Below are 20,902 nucleotides of genomic sequence, written 5' to 3'. Positions count from 1 at the left end.
CATTGATCTATGTGTCTGTCATTGTACCAGTACCATGCTGTCTTTCCCACTATGGCAGTGTAGTAGGATTTGAAATCAGGGAGTGAGATACCTCCTACCATTCTTCTATTCTTAAGGAGTGCTTTGCTTATTCGGGGCTTTTTTCCATTCCATACGATATTAGAGATTGCCTTGTCCATCTCGTTGAAGAATGGGGTTGGTATTTGTATTGGGATTGCATTAAATGTGTAAATTGCTTTATTTCAATGAAAGACAGTTTTAGATACAAGCATAAACATACATACTTGGTTATTTTTTGTTTTTACTCAATCCTCATTTTTTTAGAAGAGAACTAGATTTAGACAATTAAATAGCCAGTATGAATTTTGAATCTGGGCATCTGAATCTGTTTAATTTTTTTTAATCTCTCTCACTATAGCTGAGCCTAAACGTGGTAATAATTCATTAGCAAGATATTATTTCTGCCATGAACTCATGTTAATCAAATGCATCTTAGTTGCTTCTTCAGTAATTTCTAAAATTTGGTGCTTTGACACTTTGAGCCAAAGTAAATCTAAAACCAGGGAAAATTAAACTCACTTGAATGGTTAAAATAATTGAATGCAGTATTATTTAAGCCACAAGAGAAATATTTTAAAAGTACAACAATTTACCACAGAAAGCCAAGAATTATTATTCTGCACATATTTGCCACCCAGAGTGTTCATGAGGATATGGTCATATAACCCATACCTTTGTTTATTCGCCTGAGTGAGCTTATTCACCCTCACAGAAAACTAATAAATGAACTAAGTGAATATTGTATGTAATATAACTTTACACAAAAGTGAAGCAGAGTGATCTTATTTCAACACTGGATGGCAAATGGTGGGCGTTTTCTACATCTAAAATAAATAGAAATAAAAACAGATGAAGAACAGCTGGAGTGCAGAGTTATATGGAGTCTATATTTCCATGCACCTTTAGGTGTGATGTTATTTTGACTAGATTTAGTATCCTCAAGGAACTTTCAGGTGCGTTGGCTAATAAGTAGCTCCAGAACCACCATAAAACAATGCATCAAGAAAGAATGTGCTTCACCTCAGAACTAAATGCCCAAATTCAAACAGTTTATTACACCCAGAATGACTTACAAATAAAACATAAGTTCACTTTTATAAGGCTACATAAAAGATTGTTACTTAAGAGGCAAACGGGTCTAGAAAGCTTTATTGCTCCCATAATTTATTATGGAATTAATCCATTGCGTGTTTGCACCAGGTCAGTTCGCAGAAGGGAACCTGCATCTTATCGAAATCAGATTGAGCAGTACCAGTCGAGAATCCCTAACGGAGTACTAAGCACACTTCAAAAAGCCAAGCATCATATGGACTGTGTTAGAGTCTCTGAATGGTTTAGTCATAAGATGGGGTGGGAATAGTACTCCTTTCCTTACAAATCTGTGTATAATCTACAAAGCATAAACCATTTTTTTTGGGAGAGGGGTGGTTAAAATACCAACTGTAAGTCCTTTACATTCAAAATAAAGATGATCTCTTAGTTTCTCGCTTTCACCATCATACACAAACATTTGTATAAAAAAGTCAGTGAAAACATCGAATCACATTTATTTTTGAAAGCCAAAAATTTTAAAAAGACATTAAATTTTTTTTAGACATTATAATTTTATATATTAAATCTCACTAATTGTTAGAGTGGCCTAGTGGCAAGGAATTGTGCTGAATTACAAAGGCACATGGTTTGAGGCTGACAGCTGCTCTGTGGTAGAAGGCTGGGCAATCTCCTCTCATGCAATTAACTGTGTCTGAAAACATGTGGGAGAGTCAGTTATGGGTCAGTTCTGACTTTATAGTACAAAACAATAACAACAATAATCAGGGAGCTCTGGTGACTTAGTGGTAAGGAGCTGTACTGCCATCCTAAAGGCACATGGTTTGAATCCAGCAGCTGCTCCATGGGAGATGGATGGGGCAATCTTCTCCTGTACAATTTACTATGTCTAAAAGGGTCAGTTATAAGTCAGTTCCAACATGCTGGTAATAAACATGATCAAATCTAAATCTAGTCATCTTCTCTATCTAGATGAGCATGTAATAGATATCCCCTCCCCTCCCCACTGCCCACCAAGTAAGTATATACTATTTGATGGAAAAGATCTAGTTAGAAAGTCAGAAAAAATAAAGCTGAATGTTTTCTCTGCACTTACTAATCACTTGTATTTGGTCCCTGGGTGGTGTAAATTGCTAATAAACTTAACTAGCAATCAAAGATAAGAGGATTTGAGGTACTTTAAAAGAAAGGACCACTGGTCTACTTGCAAAAAAAAAATGTCCTTTGAAAACCATTTGAAGGACAATTTCACTTTGACATATGGAACATGAGGTTACCATAAGTCAGAACAACTAAACACCAACTGGTTTGTATAATTATTTAAATTATTGTGAATTATCTTCAACTCTAAAATAAAAAATAAATGTTAACATTTTAAGAGTTCTTGTTATGAAAATAATAAAATGAACTGTTAGAGAAGACATGTTTAAATATGCAAATTACATTAAGAGAAGAAGACATTTTATTAATGGATCTAATTACAATTTCAAAATGTATGCAGAGCAGATTATCCGAGAGGCTGGGCTCTATGAGGAGAATTGTGGCATCAGGATTGGTGGAAGATCTATTGACAATCTGCGTTATGCAGATGACACAACCCTGCTTGCTGAAACTGAGGAGGACCTCATGGACTTACTGCACAGGGTCAAGGACTGCAGCCTTCAATATGGACTGAGGCTCAATGTCAAGAAGACAAAGATTCTCACCACTGGACCAATTAGCAGCGTCAGGATGGATGGCGAAGAGATTGAGATTGTTCACAGCTTCAGTTTGCTCTGCTCCACAGTCAACACTCTTGGCACCAGCAGTCAGGAAATCAAAAAGCGTATTGTGATGGGAAAGTCTGCTGTTAGGGACCTCTCTAAAGTACTCAGAAGCAACGGTGTCTCTCTGGAGACTAAGGTGCACCTGATACAGGCCATGGTCTTTGCAATCACTTGTTATGCATCAGAGAGTTGGACAATGACTAGGGAGGACAGAAGGAGAGTTGATGCTTTTGAGCTGTAGTGCTGGAGAAGAGTACTGAATATAACATGGACTGTCAGGAAAACAAACAGATTCATCTTGGAGAGGATTAAACCAAGCTACTCCTTGGAGGCAAGGATTCTGGGGCTTTGTCTGACATACTTTGGACATGTTGCCAGGAGGGACGGGTCCTTGGAGAGTGACATCATGCTTGGGAGGGTGGAGGGACAGCGCAGGAGAGGAAGACCCTTTATGAGATGGATTGATTCAGTGACTGGGGTAATTGGGATGGGTGTGTCAAAGGCAGTGTGGTTGGCGCAGGATAGAGCAGGGTTTAGGGCTGTTGTGCATAGGGTCGCTATGAGTCGAAAACGACTCGACAGCACATAACAACAACATCAACAATTACAAATGGCAGAATGCATCCGTTCTAGGAAAAAGATATACTACCTGGAAAAGCAGAGGGTTAGTAATAATGAAGGAGGTCCTCAAGGAGACAGAGCGACACTTTGACTGTAGCCATGGCTTTGAGCATTGTGTTCACTGTAAGGGTGGCACAGATTGCTAGGATGGCATAGTATAGCGTAAGGTGTCAATGTGTTATTTGTAGGGTCATTAAGTGTTGTAGTAGATTTAAACAGTTAACAACAAAAATAGCAGCTTCTCAGTGCTTCATAAAGCAAAGTTTATCATTTTCTGGGAAGATGTAAACTTGTAGCAAACAGTAGTTACCTTTCAAGTGACTCAATAGTACCTAAAAATCAGTACCAAAACAGAACTTGGGTCTCTGCTGTCATTGAATTGAATACACACACAGAGAGAGACACTGAGTTGAATACACACACAGAGATGCTTGCATTGTTTCCCTTCTTTGAAATAACCATGTGTGTGTGTGTGTGTGTGTGTGTGTGTGTGTGTGTATATAATGAAATAATGAACAAGAAGACAGGATGACACACTTAAGACATATCACCACCCTCCAGGACATTAAGATAAGATAATGTAAGGAATTTGCTCTGTAGTCAGTCAGGCTTAAATCCAGGTTATTTTTGATACCAGTTCCTTCTTTTTTTTTTTTTAATATTTTAAAATTTTTAAGTTTCTTTGAACAATATTTTTTTAACCAACATCGACATATAGAGCATGGCTTTCAATCATACTGTGAAGTATATTATGCCTATAAATACTTAAAAGTCAGTGATTTATTTTTCTTTTGTCTTCTATGTGCTACGGAGAGTCTGGAATTTGACCCATACCTTCAACTAAAGACCTCCCTCACCTATCACTTTTCAAAATGTTTAACCAAACCCTCTTAACTAGTCAAAAGTCAGTGATAGGGGAGTCTCCTACTGTGCTGCTTCAGTGTTGCATGGCTCATTGATAGCTGGAGAGGTGACTATTTAAGCATATTTGATTTGTCCTGGTTTATGTCGCTTCGTTTTTACTGGAAAAGCCGTCAGCAGGTTACTGGCTGGAGCTTCACAGTTGAGCACTAAAGATAAGAAGTGTAAACGGTGATTAAGTGCTTGTATGATGCTCAGATTTCCAGAGATTTAGCTTCACAGGTGAGAGCTGGAACTAAAGACTCATTTTATCAGAGTCAGGTATTCATTTTAATTGTGCAAAGTATAAGGCATTGATGGTAACACATTTGGCTTTGGTGATTAGTACTGATACTAATGTAAGTTGAGCAAAATGTTTTCTAGACCATAAACTCTACTTTTTATGAAATAAAAAAGGTATAACTTAAGTTCTTGATAGAAACAGGAGAGTAACACCAATTTAGCTACACAATGATAACCAGTATATACCAATGCAGTAAAGTAAAATAGTACAGATGAGAATAATTTGAAAAAATAAAGCTGTTTCATCAGGGATATGTACATACACACACACACTCATACACATATATACTCATATATACATACATACATATATGTTTTTGTTGTTGTAATGTGCCATTGAGTCACTTGCGACTCATAGTAACCTTATGTACAAGAGCCCCAAATGCCTCTATCCTGTGCCAACCTCGCTGTCTCTGACACACTCATTCCCACCACCTCAATCACAGAATCTATCCATCTCATCGAGAGTTTTCCTCTCATTCACCACCCCTCCATTCTCCCAAATATGATGTCCCTCTCCAAAGACCAGTTCCTCCTTGCAACATGTGCAAAATATGTCAGATGAAGCTTCAGAATCCTTGACCCCAAGGAGCACTTCAGCTTCACCCTCTCCAGGACAAACCTGTTTGTTCTCCCAGCAGTCCATGGTATATTCAACACTCTTCTCCATACATATATACAAGCATATTTACACACACACACACACACACACACACACACACACACACACACACACAAACATACATATTTAGTGTTGTATTTTTGGCAGTTCTCTTCAAATACCTTAAAGACTCATGTGGAAGAGGAACATGATTTCATTTGTGCAAATCCAGAACACTGAATCAAGGTTGGAGAATGAAACCTATAAGCAAGAAGGTTTTTATTCAGAAGAAGAAAGAAATTCTTAAGTCTCCACCTTTTGCTTTCCCCCTTGCTTTATTGCTATCAAGTCTCAAGTGCCTCCGAGCTGATCCTCCAGCACAGATTCAGAGGCTGTAAACTACATGAGAGAAGACAGTTTGTCTTTTGGTTTCTAACCTGCAGCCTTTAAGTTAACAGTACAGCTCTCTACAGACTATGCCACAAGAGCTACATCTCTAATACTAAGGGTTCAAGTGAAAGTTAAATGACCACTTTCTACAGTGTTAGTTGCAACACTTCTAATATTAAAAGAAATTTTAGAATAAATGTACTTTATGATAGTGTTGGTAGTTAAATGCAATGATTCTACTATCTTATGAGATTCAGGCACAGACTTTAAAAGAAAATGTATTTTAGCATAAATACTAGCAGGTCCTCTATTTGGTGAACTGTAATACAGATTTTAGAGTTCAACAAATAGGAGTTGAATCCTGATACTTATTTACTGGTATATCACTTAAATACAGTCATTCTTTTCTATCTTAATGAGGATAATGAGTCTGTCATAAAACCATAATTTCGGGGATTAAATTAATGAAATGTACCAATGACTGGTTTTAGCATATTACAAACTTTCAGTAAAACTTACTAGCAATTTTGTTGCCATAATATGTTTGCATGTTTAATACAGTTTCTAACAGACCACTACATGCTATATTTAACCTATTTGATGAGAGTGCTTGTGTAGAATATCAACTGAATCTTCCTATCCCTTTTGCTCTTACCTTTCATCTTGAGAACTTTGAAACTCTTAACCCAAATTGTATATCAAGCTCAATGATACAATTTCTCTTTTTCACATTGTCCTTGCTGACTCAACTTGGAATATGGCAAGTCACTAAAATTACTAGGTGATGTATTACTTTAAAGGGAACTTCGCTAACTTCGTGGGCAAGGACTTCAAATCCATGAGTGACTCTATAGGAGAAAGAGAAGCTACCTCCTACTGTGCAACTCCCAGTGTCTGGAAATTCACTGGAGGGTCACCCATGAGTCAGTTCTAACTCAGTCACAAAGAACAGCAACAGCAGCAGCAGCTTTACTTTAAGAAACTCAATCTCAGCGTTAGTAGCCTTTACGGTGTTTAACAGTAAAGAATCTCTCATGTATAGTGCATTAGTTGGTGTTCTCTGTTCTCACTAAGTGTAAATGTTTCTTTCCCTCTATTAGTACTCTGTAAGCATCCCTGAAATCTTTGCCCACACAGTGCAGTCTTTGAGTCACTTTATTTTATTTAGCCAGGAAAACTCTCTCACTCCATGAATACTTTCCTAAAAAACACAGGTCATCTAAGGAGCCTTTCCAGTTGAACACGAAACCTGCAGACCACCCTGCTTATGAGCTGATGTATATCTTGTTTTATTGAATGCATGCCTGCTGCTTGAGTATCTGCTTAGTTTTCCCTAGAAACATTTAATGTATATCCTATATTCCCTATAATCCCTGTTATTAGAGTTTGCATGCAATAAACACTAACACATAGGTAAGACCAAGTCATTTATATGTTCATTAACATTTTCAGACTTTTACAATTCACCTAAGGATGAGAAAAAGTACACCTTGATATTTAAGTATTTTTGAATAAGTAAAATTATTAAGGTAAATTTAAATGTTTAGAGATGTGCATATGTATGAATGAATGTAGCTATGCATTTGTGCAGAGCTGTTCATATTACAAGTAACACACAAACTTTTCATACACATTAACTGTCGGTTCTTAGGGAGTTGGACAAAAAGTAAGTAATTTTATGCTTTGCCTTAGTTATCTAATGTTGCTATATCAGAATTACCAGAAGTACATGGTAAATTTATTCTCTCACGATTTGGAAAGTTAGATACTTGAATTCATAGTACTGCCTCAAGGGGAAAGTTTCTGTCCCTTTCAGTCAGCTTTGGAAAAAGGTCCTTGACCTCTTTCAGTATTTGCGGGCTTGATATTCCTTGGGAATCATCAATTTCCCCTGGATCTAGGAGATTTCTTAGCACAGGCATAAGTATACTCTTCCTTTTCAGCTTAATTTACATAGAGTTTCCGTCTCTACTGGCTTCTCTTTCTTTTTATTCCTGGAAGACAAAATGTGAGGAAGGCTACTTCCCAGAGAATTTCCCTCACTGAATCAGCACTCTGAGCTGCGTTAGGAAGTTAACGTGGTCTAGTGGCAAGGAGTTGTACTGTAATCCTGAAAGAATGGTCAATCTCTTCCAGTACAAATATCTGCTTCTGAAAACCTGCCTGAGGGGCAGTTATGGGTCGATTCCAACTCTACAGTACACAACAACAACAACAACAACAGCAATCGTTCAACTAATTGGCAGATTACATCAATTTTCTCAGGAGGATGATTACTTCATGATGTCTAATCTGTATTACTGCCTAACTGCCAAATCCCTGAGAATTATGGCCGTCAAACAGACACATATCTTTGGGGACACAGTTCAGTACATGACACACATAATAATGGTAAAATGATAGTCCTGACTAAATAAAATAATGAAATATCTTTCTGATTTTAAATTTTGGGATAGCCACTAGTACTTAATTGAATAAAAATCAGGGGAAAATGAAACTATTTAGATGATTTTTAAATTAAAGGTATTTGGGGTGACCATATTGCCATGAAGAATTAGTTTATTTAGTAAAAACTGAAAAAGAAAGAAAAAAAAGGATGTATGTGGAATAGTGTGGAAGGTGATTAATAGTAGATCAGAAATGTCTACATTCAAATCTATGGGTTCTGTGCAATGCTGCTTTATGTAACAAAAAGGATTTTGCAGATATGAGTAAAAAAATATTTGGGGATGAGATTATCCTGATTATCTAAGTGGGTACAACATAATTGTAAAGAAAATTAGAGAAACAAATGTAATTGTAAGAGTAGAATGCTACTGGAATATTATTGGAGATTCTATACCGTTGCCATTGAAAACGGAAGGATTGGGAAGGGAAGGTGTTTTCTAGAAGTGGAGAAAAGCAAGAGGGCAAATTTTCAGCTACATCCTCTAGAGAAAGGCAGCTTGATGGCACCTTCATTCTAACTCAGTGAAACTCACTTCAAACTCCTGACCTCAATAATCTTAAGGTAATAAATCTATACAGTATTAAGGCACTACATTTCTGATAATTTGTTACACCAGCAACAGGAAACTAATACTAATAGTAACCAAGCATTTTTTAAAAATTATTAGCTCTTTTTCTATACAATAAAGCTGATTACATTTCTAGGGTGAGATTTCTTTCTCAGCATACACTATTTACAGTAAAATTTATGTATGTTTGTTGTTGGTTTTACGTGCTTTCTAGTTAGAACAGACTCATAGCTCACCAGCCAGTGGGTTTTCAGAGGCTCTAAGTCACACCAAAGGGGGTTGCCCATTTTTTATCCCAGAAGAGCTGGTGAATTGAAACCATGTGTCTGCCTTTGGGTTAGCAATGCAGCTCCTAGCCACTGAGAGGCTTTAAGTCACACTGGAAAGATAATACTCATCTTTCTCTTGTGAAGTGCCTGGTAGATTTGACTTACTTGCTTTTGTTTTTGTTACTGTTGTTAAGTGCCATCAAGTCAATTATGACTCATAGGACCCTAAGAGCAAAAGATCTGAAACTTGTTCTCTCCTGCACCATCCTCACACTTTGTGACACACAGGAGCCCATTGCTACAATGATTGTGTCAATCCACCCGGTTGAGGGTCTTCCTCTCCTTTGCTGACCCTCCACACTTTTCAGCATCATGTCCTTCTCCAAAGATTAGCACCTCCTAGCAGCACGTTAAACAATATATGAGGCAAAGCATCATCATTCTTTCCTCCAGAGAACAATCTAGCTGCACCCTTTCTAAGACATATCTGTTCCCTTGGCTGTCTATAGAATGCTCAGTGCTCTTCTCTAACACCACAACTCAAAGGAGTCAATTCTTTTCTCATCATCCTTATTCTTTGTTCTGTTCTCAGATGCATAGAAATAATTGGAAAGACTATGGCCTGAATCAGATGTACCTTAGTCTTCAAATGATATCATTACTCCTCAATCATTTGGAGAGGTCCCTAACTGCAGATTTCCCAGTGCAATGTTACCTCCTTATTTCCTGACTGCTGGCTTGTTAATAGTGGATCTAAGCAAGATGAAGCTGTTGACAGTTTCAGTCTCCTCTTTGTCCATTTTGACACTGTCTGATGCTGTAAATCATATGCCTTTAGGGAATATATATATATATTCAATTATAGATTTTACCCAGAAATTCCAGTATCTATTAACCTACTAGTAATGGTTCTACTCCCAACCCAAAGGCCTGAGGTTCAATTCTACCAGTTACTCTGCTGAAGAAAGAAGGGTAATGTCTCCCCTTACAATTTACATACAATCTCTGAAAACCCACTGGAGGAGTAGTTTTGAGTTGGTTCTGAATTGGAGACACTTAAGAACAACCTTGATAAGACTTATGAATAGCCTTTCTTTGCTAATAGAAAGGTTCTGTTTGGTTTAGAGTTTTAAGTCTCTAGAATGATTTATGAGGTAACAGTGTTGAATTGCCTACGAAAAATTTTTATAATATGGAATTGTATAATTTATGCAAATATCATCAGCCTTAATTTCCCCTTTGATTTTATTTATTGTGGTTGATTCCTTTTTTTAGGTTTTCAACTGATAGAAAAATCTTAAATTGTTTACCTATGATGTAATTTTATAATCTTAAATATGTCATTCTAACTGCTACACCCAAAGGAGGAGGAACAGTTGTAAGCAGACCCTAGTGATTGGACTGCAGCCTTCAGTATGGACTAAGGCTCAATGTCAAGAAGACAAAGATTCTCGCCACTGGACCAATTAGCAGCATCAGGATGGATGATGAAGAGATTGAGAGTGTTCACAGCTTCAGTTTGCTCGGCTCCACAGTCAACACTCTTGGTACCAGCAGTCAGGAAATCAAAAAGCGTATCGCGATGGGAAAGTCTGCTGTTAGGGGCCTCTCAAAGGTATTCAGGAGACTAAGGTGCGCCTGATACAGGCCATGGTATTTGCAATCGCTTGTTATGCATCAGAGAGTTGGACAATGACTAGGGAGGACAGAAGGAGAGTGGATGCTTTTGAGCTGTGGTGCTGGAGAAGGGTACTGAATGTACCATGGACTGCCAGGAAAACAAACAGATTCATCTTGGAGAGGATTAAACCAAGCTACTCCTTGGAGGCAAGGATTCTGGGGCTTTGTCTGACATACTTTGGACATGTTGCTAGGAGGGACGGGTCCTTGGAGAGGGACATCATGCTTGGGAGGGTGGAGGGACAGTGCAGGAGGGGAAGACCCTCTATGAGATGGATTGATTTGGTGACTGGGGTAATCGGGATGGGTGTGTCAGAGTCGGTGTGGTTGGCGCAGGATAGAGCAGGGTTTAGGGCTGTTGTGCATAGGGTCGTTATGAGTCGGAAACGACTCGACGGCACATAACAACAACAACAACTGCTACACCATATTCTCCAGGTTTTCATCTCTGCCATATAATTCTATAAACCACATGCACATGCTGAAACAAGACTCAAAGAATGCATTTTGCTGTCTTAACCCCATTGGCCATCATTCAACCAATAATTCATGCTTATTTAAGATCTGATATATAGATTTGAGATGGGAGACAGTTTGAAGAAAACTTTATAAATATATCATCATATAGCTTTTGGTTCTTTTAAACTGTGTTTTTTGTTGTGTTATCTTTTTTATTTTACATTTCTGATGTTAGTATAATATTAAAATAACTGAAAATCAGTAGTTAGGACTGACTATAAGAACTCATAGTTAAAACAACTGAAAATCGGTAAAGTTATATTTAGGATGTGTGTGTGTGTGTGTGTGTGTGTGTGTGTGTGACATATATTTATATTGCTGTTGATGTATATTGTCTAGCTGGAACTGATCCATAGCAGACCTCCAGCAAGTTTTCAGAGGCAGTAAGTCTCAGAGGAGAAAATTTCCCATCCTTCTCCTGTGGAGTATCTGGTTATGCTCTGTGGAGTATCTGATTAGAGTAATATGCCTTTGGGGTTGCAGCAGAGCTTCTTAACTCTAAACTATCCACAAATACATATATACATACACATATACAGGCTGTTTTCCAGTTCAGGGAAGATGAATGGAACAGCTGGTTTCTACAAAGGTGTGTTTTCTGTTTAGGCTGAGGCTTTAGGGAACTGTTGCTAACAATTGGGTGTGAGCTGATTAAATTGTATTTAAAAAGGCATTTGGGCCCTCCAGCCTGCAGCCCTCAGGCCTGGTTTTAATTATTTTCAGTCAAACATTCTTCTAAGTTGTATAGCATTTGGCTGTCAATTTGCTGTACAGAGATAACTCAAGGTTGCTGTGATGGTAAACACTGATATGTCAAATGTGATAATGGTTACCCATGGTGCACAGTGTTTAGTGGAGCTCTCAAGTTAAAAGAGGCTTGAAAGCAGGAGTGACATCTACATCTAATAAATCTTGCCTCCAGAAACTCTATAAACTTAGAGAAATGAAGAAAGTTATGTGTGTTCAGAACTTTTGATCATAGAGTCACTGAGTCGCCTATTATTAGATGGCATATGCAACAGATGGCATATGCAACACAGCAATTTATGTACAAATCATATAAATATAATCAGTGTCATTTATTATATTATAAAATTGATAATTCATCAGTATAAATTTAAGTTAATAAAAAATATTTCTCTACAACATCTACTTCAGAAGTTACTATTTTATTTTAATGAAGAAAAGAGTATCTTGAAATTACCTAGCCATGTAATAATGTTATAATTGATTAATACTTGTAACCAGTTTTGCTCACAAATAAAGTTAGTTTTCAAGGCAATAAAAAATAAAATATTTATCCAATAGAAAGCCAATACATCAATCCAGGCAAAAAGATAGGGTAAAGATGGGTAGTGTCTAATGCTGATTAATGTTTTAAAACATAATGCATGAGAATGATTGTATGAAACACCATGTGATGAGGTATATATACAATATAAATGAAGCACAATGTATATAAACTTTGCAAGTAAACCAATAAAAACCTATTGTACAAATCATTATTTGACAGTAGAAATTTATTTTTAGTAAGAATCCAAAATTCAGACTCTGACAAAAATCTAACTATTTTCTCATAACTGCTCAGTTAAAAAGGAATTTTTTTTACACTTTGAGGGTACTTTGTTTGCATTTGCATTTTTATGCTAATATAGTCTCAGCTGAAAAATCATCATTATTATAGTTTAGAAATCTAGTCTCAAGAGTACTGAAGAGCAACGATGTTAGACGTCGGACCTGATCCAGGCGGTAGTCTTCGCAATTACATGCTATGCATCACAGAGTTGGACAGTGAATAGTGTTGATAGAAAGAGAATTGATGTCTTTGAGTTGTGGTGCTGGAGAAAAGTGTTGAATATACCATGGACTGCTAGAACAAGCAGGTTTGTCCTGGAGAGGGTGAAGCCAGAATGTTCCCTGGAGTCAAAGATTCCGAAACTTCGTCTGACATATTTTGGGCATGTTGCAAGGAGGGATTGGTCCTTGGAGAGGCAGAGTTTGGCAGAGTGGAGGGGCAGGGAAGGAGAGGAAGACCTTCGATGAGATGGATCAATTCTGTGACTAGAGAGGTGGGAATAAGTGTATTTGAGATGGCTAGATTGGCACAGGATAGAAGAGCATATAGAGCTCTTGTACATAGGGTCGCTATGACTCGCAAGTGACTCGAAGGCACATAACAACAACAACAACAGTGTTGTCAAATTAGTTTTCTAACTAGAGTCAGGAAGGCCATTTCTTTTTTTTTTTCTTTTTTTTTTACAGAGGTTTTGGATTTCCATTCATTCATTGCCACAATTTTCTCCCTGCCACCCCTCCCCACCAGCTCGCTTCCCCCTCCGAAGAGAGAGAGAGAAAAAAAATTCCTTCATTAGTATACAATTCCCACGTCCCTTCCCCCACCCCCCACCCCGAGTACACTTCTCTGTGCAACCTTAATTCTGGATTCCTGTGCTAACCATAATACTCAATCATATATCTGTTCTTTCCTTCATCTGTATATAATCTCATCTTAAATGAAATATTTTTTCCTAGCTATTTAAGAACAATGCTTATGCAAATGTTTATTTAACTTTAAGAAGTAGTTTACAATTTTTCTCTAAATAAAGCCTACATATTTTAACCTGGTACTGAAGAGTCCATGCAAACTGGGGCCAATCTTAAATTTTTTTCCCCTCTACTCAATTTTGAACATCCTAAACTGTGAAACTATTTTACTTTCTTAAATTTGTTTTGTGATTTTCTACTTTCATATATTTGTTTAAACTATTCCTTGTTTTTTTAATGTCTTCCAAGTTGTCTTTGTATTCCCAGTATCCAACAGATTTTTCAAGGCTTAGATCTAATGTTTAAGATTAATAAAAACACCCCAAATTCAAGGTTACCCTATAATCAACACATGCTCACTAACCACAGTAGTGTCAGAAATTACCTCACCTTCTTCTAGAATTTCAAGCTTTCTTTTTAATTCCTAAAATTATTTAGCATATCCAAACATGTTTGTGCAAATTTTGTTTTCTGACAGTGGTGATAATGTTTTTAAGAGTAGAAGTCATATTTTTTAGATGTTTTCATCCCCCTATCATCAAATGTTTTTTCTTCAAGAATATGCGCGCGCGCGCACACACACACACACACACACACACACACACACACACACACGAATGAATAAATAAAATTTTTAAAAAGGAGAGGAAGCTCTGGTGACCTAGTGGCAAAAAGCTGCTGTGTAATCCAATGGTTGTTGTTATGTGCTGTCGAGTCACCTGTGACTCATATTGGCCCTATGTACAACATCTCTATCTGTCACCAACACACCTACCCCCTTTACCCCAGTCATTGAATCAATCCACCTAATAGAGTGTCTTCCTCTCCTGCACTGTCCCTCCACTTTCCCAAACATGATGTCCTTTTTCAAGGACTGGTGCCTCCTTGCAACATGTCCAAAGTATGTCAGACAAAGCTGCAGAATCTTTGCCTCCAAGGAGCAGCTTGGTTTAATCCTCTCTAGGATGAACCTGTTTGTTTTCTTAGCAGTCCATGGTATATTCAATACTGTTCTCCAACACCAGTTCAAAAGCAACATTTCTCCTACTATCCTCCCTAGTCATTGTCCAACTCTCTGATGCATAACAAGTGATTGGAAAGACCACTGCCTGTATCAGGTTTACCTTAGTCTCCAGACTAACACCATTGCTTTTCAGTACTTTGGAGAGGTTCCTAATAGCAGACTTTTTCATAGCAATATGTCTTTTAATTTCCTGGCTCCTGGTGCCAAGAGTGTGGTCTGTGGAGTTACGCAAACTAAAACTGTTAACAATTTCAATCTCTTCACCATCCATCCTGATGCTGCCAATTGGCCCAGTAGTGAGAATCTTTGTCTTCTTGATATTGAGCCTCCATCCATATTGAAGACTTCAGTCCTTGACCTTCTGCAGCAAGTGCTTCAGGTTCTCCTCAGTTTCAGCAAGCAAAGTTGTGTAATCTGTATAACACAGATTTTTGATGAATCTTCCACCAATCCTGATGCCACATTTCTCCTCATTGAGCCTAGCCTTCCGGATAATCTGTTCTGCATATAGTTGGAAAAGGTATGGAGATAGGACACATCCCTGGCCTACACCCTTCCCAATTTTGAACCATGCAGTGTTTCCTTGCTCTGTTCTGACTATATTGGTCCAAGTATAGGTTTTGCATTAGCACGATCAAGTGTTCTGGGATTCCCATTCTTCTTAGAGTCAGCCTCAGTTTGTTATGATCCACATGCTCAAAAGCCTTTGCATAATCAATGATAGACATTTCTCTGGTACTCCCTACTTTCAGCCAAGATCCATCTAACATTAGTTACAATATCCCTAGTACCACGAACCTTTCTAAAGCCAGCCTGTACTTTTGGCATTCTGTTGAGAACAGTTCCAGCCATTTTTGGATAATCTTCAGCAGAATCTTCCTTGCATGTGTTTGAATCCACCAGATGCTCCACGGGAGAAGGAAGGACACTCTCCTCCTGTTCCAGTCAGATCTGATGCAATGGTACATAACAAGAAAAATAAGTAAATAATAAAAGAATGTTCATACTCAGAAAATATGTAAATGAATATATACTTTAAGGGAATGGAGTTTTGCCTGATGCTTTAATTAGAGTAATGTTATAGGTGAAAGTCATTTAACATCATGTTTGAATTAAAGCTATTTATGTAGTCTTAACATTTTCCCATATAATTTCTTTTAGGTTGTGGTGGGAAGATTTTATATCAAAGAAAGAATGAACCAGTTAAAAACCCCCACTCTTTGAAACCTTTATAGTCTCGGTGGATAAGTCATTACCCTTTAACCTTCTTCTAAGATTTATCCCAAGGCTGTAAAAATGTTTTATTGTTTATAGGGAGATTTACATTTTCAAAGCACTTTCAAGCCATTAATTTGTTAAGCCAAACAGCATACAGTAGAACAAGGTGAGTGTGATTAAATGCATTTGACAGATAAGAAAACAGCTGTAATGCCAAAGTGATCTTTTCACAGCCCATGGAAATTTCATACACCCTTTATCCCAAAAACTACAATCTGCCTGCTAAAAACAATCAGACAAGAGAACTGCCCTTATTTATTTAATTCTGAAGTATTCTTCTCTCCCATAGTCAGACACAGTTAGAAGACTATCTTGTTCTGAAATCATTAATTCAAATAGATGGGTAATTGGGTAATTCCATGTTTTAATGGATGGTAATGTAAAGAGAAAGGAAGGGTAAAGTGGAGTTCAATAAAGTATTTTGAATAATGACTTTATTCAACTCTAATTAATGCTATAAAGCAAAATATATAATAATGACTGAATGAAAATCAGTTAAAAAACAAACTAAATTATGAAGAAAGTGTACCATTCTCTGCTTATTATTTAAATGTGTGAAAATTCTGAGCTACTTAATTTTTAGCATGAACATAATGAAAAAAGTGCTAGTACTTGGGTTAATAGAATGAAATCTACAAATTTATTTTCTGTTGTTAATAATTTGTACTGGGTCCAAGAGCAGTCATTCAAAGGAATCATCTATCTTTTTTATTTCTAAAATTAAATGCATAAATACATATGCATATGAGGAAAAAAGATCACATTTAAAATTTATCTTCAAATATAGAACAGAAATCTTTACCAAAGATTACTTTTTTTTTTCTCTCTTAGAATTCTAGACTTCAATCTATCAATGCAAAACTGATTTTAGAGTAGATTTTCTCCTTTTTTTTTGAAGCTTGTGATTTAGGCAGTTTGAGAATAAATTATTTAAAGTTCCTTCCTCTCTGTTGGAACAAAACAAAGCTAAAAAAACCCAACCAACCCATAAAAACTCTCTCAGTCCCTAGTTTGTGTGTTTGAAATGTATTATTATTTTATCCCATTGGGGATTGAGGATTCTTTTTACCTTTATTTATGACTGGCATTTTTATGCTTTGACTCACACAACCATTCTCTCACTATGAAGTCATTCGTATTTCCTGAGAGAAGTTAAGATAATTTACTATTGTTGGACTATTTTTCGCTCACACTGATGCAGAGCATTAGACACATGACTTATTTTAGTGTCAGTTCTAGTAATAAATGATGTAAAAATCAGAACTTTGCATAAAAAAGCATCTGCTTCCTTTGATTCAAAGCGTTAAAAGTGTTTGCATATGCTCATATATTCAGGGCCTCCTTCACTAGCACAGCCCCAGAGGGAATTCAGAAATTTGGACAGAAGATAGATCTAAATGGTCATCTTCATCAAGAAGGATTGTGACTAGCTGTGAAACCCACATTTCAAGCCTTCTGTCAATTCCTCCTTTGGAATTACTGTAGCTTTAATGCAAACCTTGAAGGATTATAGTGCATCAGCAATTAGAATATATTGAGAATAATCTACATTGCCTATTACAATTTCACATGTAATTTTTTCTTTGAAAGCACCCATATATAAACAAATTTACCAATTGTTATAAAATTATCTCTCACTTGGAGTCTTTAAAAGAATTATTTTCTCTGAAATGGCTGATAGAAGTATCTCTCCAGGACATACATGGCTCATCTTCCAAAGCAAGAAATATAGGTTAAAACCTTAATGTCTTCAATCCACTCTCCTTTTAAGTATCTTGAGGCAAGTGAGAGTGCAAGGGTCAAACTTCCATCTGAGTCTAATTATAGGGCACTGTACCGGGATCCCTCTGAGACCTTTTTTTCCTTCAAGTTACAGCATATGTTATGCTTAAAGGTGGAAAGGCTATTTTCTCCTTGCACAATGTTGGAAATCCAGGCATCTAGCCTCATTTAGGTACTTTGATGTTTTCATTGGGGTTGGGGCTACTACAAGAATTGATTTAAGAGAGCCTTCTGTTTTTGTGTCATTTCTTTAATTGACAAATGGTTTGTACAAATGAAGTCTTCTAAGAAGAAAGATAAAGGTAGGACATTTTTCCCCATAGTCTTTAAAGCAATCGTCTTACACTTCATAACTCTAGTTCTACAAAGATAATGTAAAATTAATGGGCATATATGCAAATGAACCATTTCTGACACATATAGGGTGTGTGTGTGGTGTACACACACAAAAACACAAATATGCATACTTTAGGAATATGAAATGTGTGAGCCATGCAAGTCTCTTCTTGCAACTGTACTGCTTAGTGACTTTAGGGTTTAACAGCTGCTTTCATTACATAGTAAAATCCACGAGGCACTAATCACTAAAGATTACCTCTAGGTAAAGTAATAATAACACTGTGACCTGTGTAGTTAGCCTTTCTACTTGCTTATACCATACAGGGAATTTGAATGTAAGATGGAAATGAAATTGAGCATCTGGAATGCATTCCTGCCCTATGCTGGTCATACCCTTTTCTACCCCCTAAATGCCAAAGTGCATTGAGTTGAGGTTAATATCTACTCATTCCTTGGCATTTATTATCTATAGTGTGACAGTATAAGGCATATATTCTTTTAAAATGTAATCCTGAAGTATAATTAATTATGCATAAAATAATATGCTAAAATAGTTTCTAACCCTCTTCCTACAATAGTTAAATAAGTTACAACACTTAATGTCAACCAGAAAAGACTCAAATAAATATTTAAACATATAGAGACTAATTTAATTTATATACTGGATTTTAAAATTTTTAGTTTATTTATTGGTTGTGCAGTAGGTTAAAGATTGGGCTGCTAACCTGACTCATAACCACTCCACAGAAAAATAGGAGGCAGTCAGTTTCTATAAAGATTTACAGCCTAGAAACCCCATTAGTAGTTCTACTTTGACTTACAGGGGCACTATGAGTTCTTACTGACTTCGCAGCAGAAGATAACTGTCTTTTAATACTAGAATCATTCTAAATTTTCAGAGACATTGAAAATATTAAAGACCATTTCCAGATACCCTCTACTGTTTTCTCGATAATTTACATTTTACATAAGTATGGAGTATTTGCTATAATTAATAAATCAACATTGACCCATACTGTTAATTTAAATCCATAGTTTATTCATATTTCCTTCTTTTACTTACTGTGGCTTTTCCCTTCTAGAGGCCTGTTTAAAACTATTGTGTCTCCTTAATATTTTCTCAACTGTAACAGATTCTCAGGTTGTCTTCATTTTTGATGACTTGGATAAGAATTTTAAAGAATGGCCCTTAATGAGAATTTGGTGGGTTTCCTCATGTTTATACTAGAGTTAAAGACATTGGGAAAGAATAGTAGAGAATGAAAATGCCACTTATCACACCATGTTAAGGGTGCATACTTTTATGTTAACTTTAATCAATCATTTTGGATAACATTTACTCCTTCCTTCCATGCTGTTCTTGACATTAAGTCATTATGTGTAGACTACACCCAAGGAGTAGTTTTATGCCCTAGGTACCTGAGAGCAGAGTTGTCGTTTGTGCTGTCGAATCACTTGCAACTCCTAGTGACTCTAGGAACAACCCCTCTGATGACTGCTCTATTTTGAGCCAAACTTATTGTCTCTGACACACTTACCCCCATTACCCCAGTCACTGAGTCAATCTCTCACTGAGGGTCTTCTTCTCTTGTGTTGTCTCTCCACCCTCCCAAGCATGGTGTCCTGCTCCAAGGGCTATATGCCCAACGTATGTCAGATGGAGGGTGCTACAAAATCCTGGTCTCTAAGAAGCAGCTTGGTTTCACTCTCTCTAGGACAGACCTGTTTGTTCTCCTAGCAGTACAAGGTATATTCAATACTCTTCTCTGGTTCCATAATTCAAAGGCATCAATTCTTCTATCATCCTTAACCTTGTTTTCAGCCAAATCCATCTAACCTTGACCAGCTTTCTGATACAAAGCAAGTAATTGCAGACTATGGCCTGGATCAGATGCACCTTAATCTCTTGACCTATATTGTTTCTATTTAATACTCTGAAGAGGTTTCTGACAGCAGATTTTCCCAATTTTCATTTGATTTCCTGGCTTCTCGTACAAAGAATGCTGATTGTGGAGCTAAGCAAATTGAAGCTGTTAGTAATGTCAAACTCCTCTCCATCTATCATGTTGACAATTGGCCAGTGGTGAGAATCTTTGTTTTCTTGATGTTGAGTTTTAATCAATATTGAAGGCTGTAGTCTTTGATCTACAGTAAATGCCTCAGGTCTTCCTTGGTTTCGGCATACAAGGTTGTGTCATCTGCATAACACAGGTTGTGTGTGGGTAAGTCTTCCTCCAATCCTGATGCCACATTTCTCCTCCTAGAACCGAATCTCTCAACTGATCTGTTCCACATGTTGATCGAAAAGATACTGAGATAGGATGCATCACTGGCATATACCTTTCCTGATTTTGAACCTTGCTTTATTTTGATGACTGTCTCCTGGATTTGCATAAGCACAATCCATTCTTCTCAAAAATTGTTGTGTTCTCAGAATCATTTTGTTATGACCCACACAGTCAAATACCTTTGCATAGTCAATGAAACACAGATAGACATTCCTCTGATACTGTCTGCTTTCAGCCAAGATCCATTTAATATTGGGATAATCTCCCTAGTGCCACAGCCTCTTCTAAACCCAGAGTAGCTGCAGAAATTATATGGAATGCTCTTCATAGGGAATTTTATATTGTCTCCCAATAATGTTTATTTAATTACTTATCTATTTATAACAATATGTACTCACACATATTTATTTTAGGCTTCACAGGGTCGCACTTAACAACAATAACATCAACAGAGAGAGAAAAAGAGAGAGA

Source organism: Elephantulus edwardii, unplaced genomic scaffold, assembly GCF_000299155.1.
Source record: "Elephantulus edwardii isolate Elephantulus edwardi_28Jun2011 unplaced genomic scaffold, EleEdw1.0 scaffold00183, whole genome shotgun sequence".
NCBI lineage: Eukaryota > Metazoa > Chordata > Mammalia > Macroscelidea > Macroscelididae > Elephantulus > Elephantulus edwardii.
The sequence above is the reverse complement of the archived record's forward strand: the minus strand, read 5'-3'. Positions refer to the sequence as shown.